Raw genomic sequence first — 2090 nt, 5'->3', positions numbered from 1 at the left:
TCTGCCTTAATGTCTCTGGGAGAGACCTGAGAGACCAGTCTGCCTTAATGTCTGTCTGGGAGAGACCTGAGAGACCAGTCTGCCTTAATGTCTGTCTGGGAGAGACCTGAGAGACCAGTCTGCCTTAATGTCTGTCTGGGAGAGACCTGAGAGACCAGTCTGCCTTAATGTCTGTCTGGGAGAGACCTGAGAGACCAGTCTGCCTTAATGTCTGTCTGGGAGAGACCTGAGAGACCAGTCTGCCTTAATGTCTCTGGGAGAGACCTGAGAGACCAGTCTGCCTTAATGTCTGTCTGGGAGAGACCTGAGAGACCAGTCTGCCTTAATGTCTGTCTGGGAGAGACCAGTCTGCCTTCATGTCTGTCTGGGAGAGACCAGTCTGCCTTCATGTCTGTCTGGGAGAGACCAGTCTGCCTTAATGTCTGTCTGGGAGAGACCTGAGAGACCAGTCTGCCTTCATGTCTGTCTGGGAGAGACCAGTCTGCCTTAATGTCTGTCTGGGAGAGACCAGTCTGCCTTCATGTCTGTCTGGGAGAGACCAGTCTGTCTTAATGTCTGTCTGGGAGAGACCAGTCTGCCTTAATGTCTGTCTGGGAGAGACCAGTCTGCCTTCATGTCTGTCTGGGAGAGACCAGTCTGTCTTCATGTCTGTCTGGGAGAGACCAGTCTGCCTTAATGTCTGTCTGGGAGAGACCAGTCTGCCTTCATGTCTGTCTGGGAGAGACCAGTCTGTCTTCATGTCTGTCTGGGAGAGACCTGAGAGACCAGTCTGCCTTAATGTCTGTCTGGGAGAGACCAGTCTGCCTTCATGTCTGTCTGGGAGAGACCAGTCTGCCTTCATGTCTGTCTGGGAGAGACCAGTCTGTCTTAATGTCTGTCTGGGAGAGACCAGTCTGCCTTCATGTCTGTCTGGGAGAGACCAGTCTGTCTTCATGTCTGTCTGGGAGAGACCTGAGAGACCAGTCTGCCTTAATGTCTGTCTGGGAGACCTGAGAGACCAGTCTGGGAGAGACTTAATGTCTGTCTGGGAGAGACCTGAGACCAGTCTGCCTTCATGTCTTGGGATGTCTGCCTTCATGTCTGTCTGGGAGAGACCTGTCTTCATGAGTCTGGGAGAGACCTGAGAGAGACCAGTCTGCCTTAATGTCTGTCTGGGAGAGACCTGAGAGACCAGTCTGCCTTAATGTCTGTCTGGGAGAGACCAGTCTGTCTTAATGTCTGTCTGGGAGAGAGAGAGACCAGTCTGCCTTAATGTCTGTCTGGGAGAGACCTGAGAGACCAGTCTGCCTTCATGTCTGTCTGGGAGAGACTGTCTTAATGTCTGTCTGGGAGAGACCAGAGACCAGTCTGCCTTAATGTCTGTCTGGGAGAGACCTGAGAGACCAGTCTGTCTTAATGTCTGTCTGGGAGAGACCAGTCTGTCCTTGAGATGTCTGTCTGGGAGAGACCTGAGAGACCAGTCTGTCTTAATGTCTGTCTGGGAGAGACCAGTCTGCCTTAATGTCTGTCTGGGAGAGACCTGAGAGACCAGTCTGTCTTAATGTCTGTCTGGGAGAGACCTGAGAGACCAGTCTGCCTTAATGTCTGTCTGGGAGAGACCTGAGAGACCAGTCTGCCTTAATGTCTGTCTGGGAGAGACCTGAGAGACCAGTCTGCCTTAATGTCTGTCTGGGAGAGACCTGAGAGACCAGTCTGCCTTAATGTCTGTCTGGGAGAGACCTGAGAGACCAGTCTGCCTTAATGTCTGTCTGGAGAGACCTGAGAGACCAGTCTGTATTAATGTCTGTCTGGGAGAGACCTGAGAGACCAGTCTGCCTTAATGTCTGTCTGGGAGAGACCTGAGAGACCAGTCTGCCTTAATGTCTGTCTGGGAGAGACTGTCTGGGAGAGACCAGTCTGCCTTAATGTCTGTCTGGGAGAGACCTGAGAGACCAGTGTCTGTCTGGGAGAGAATGTCTGTCTGGGGGAGAGACCAGTCTGCGTTAATGTCTGTCTGGGAGAGACCTGAGTCTGTCTTAATGTCTGTCTGGGAGAGACCTGAGAGACCAGTCTGTCTTAATGTCTGTCTGGGAGAGACCTGAGAGACCAGT

The 2090-nt window shown here is 52.2% G+C and overlaps 1 long non-coding RNA gene across 5 annotated transcripts; it reads right to left on the bottom strand.

Annotated features, from left to right (window-relative positions):
• Nucleotides 1–18: 18 nt before the first annotated feature.
• LOC127921585 (uncharacterized) lies at nucleotides 19–1552 on the bottom strand. 5 transcript variants are annotated; one of them, XR_008109024.1, is made up of 4 exons: nucleotides 1458–1525; nucleotides 695–951; nucleotides 265–437; nucleotides 19–226 (listed from the first exon to the last, which is right to left on the bottom strand). It is a non-coding gene; the product is annotated as an uncharacterized LOC127921585 (long non-coding RNA). The 5 variants fall into 5 exon arrangements; XR_008109023.1 differs by having other exon boundaries at nucleotides 265–951; nucleotides 1449–1552; XR_008109019.1 differs by having other exon boundaries at nucleotides 265–951.
• Between the last annotated feature and the right edge of the window lie 538 nt (nucleotides 1553–2090).

This window comes from Oncorhynchus keta, unplaced genomic scaffold (genome assembly GCF_023373465.1).
Source record: "Oncorhynchus keta strain PuntledgeMale-10-30-2019 unplaced genomic scaffold, Oket_V2 Un_contig_22657_pilon_pilon, whole genome shotgun sequence".
Taxonomy (NCBI): Eukaryota; Metazoa; Chordata; class Actinopteri; order Salmoniformes; family Salmonidae; genus Oncorhynchus; species Oncorhynchus keta.
Note: the sequence above shows the minus strand (reverse complement) of the source record. Positions and strands in the feature narration are given on the sequence as shown.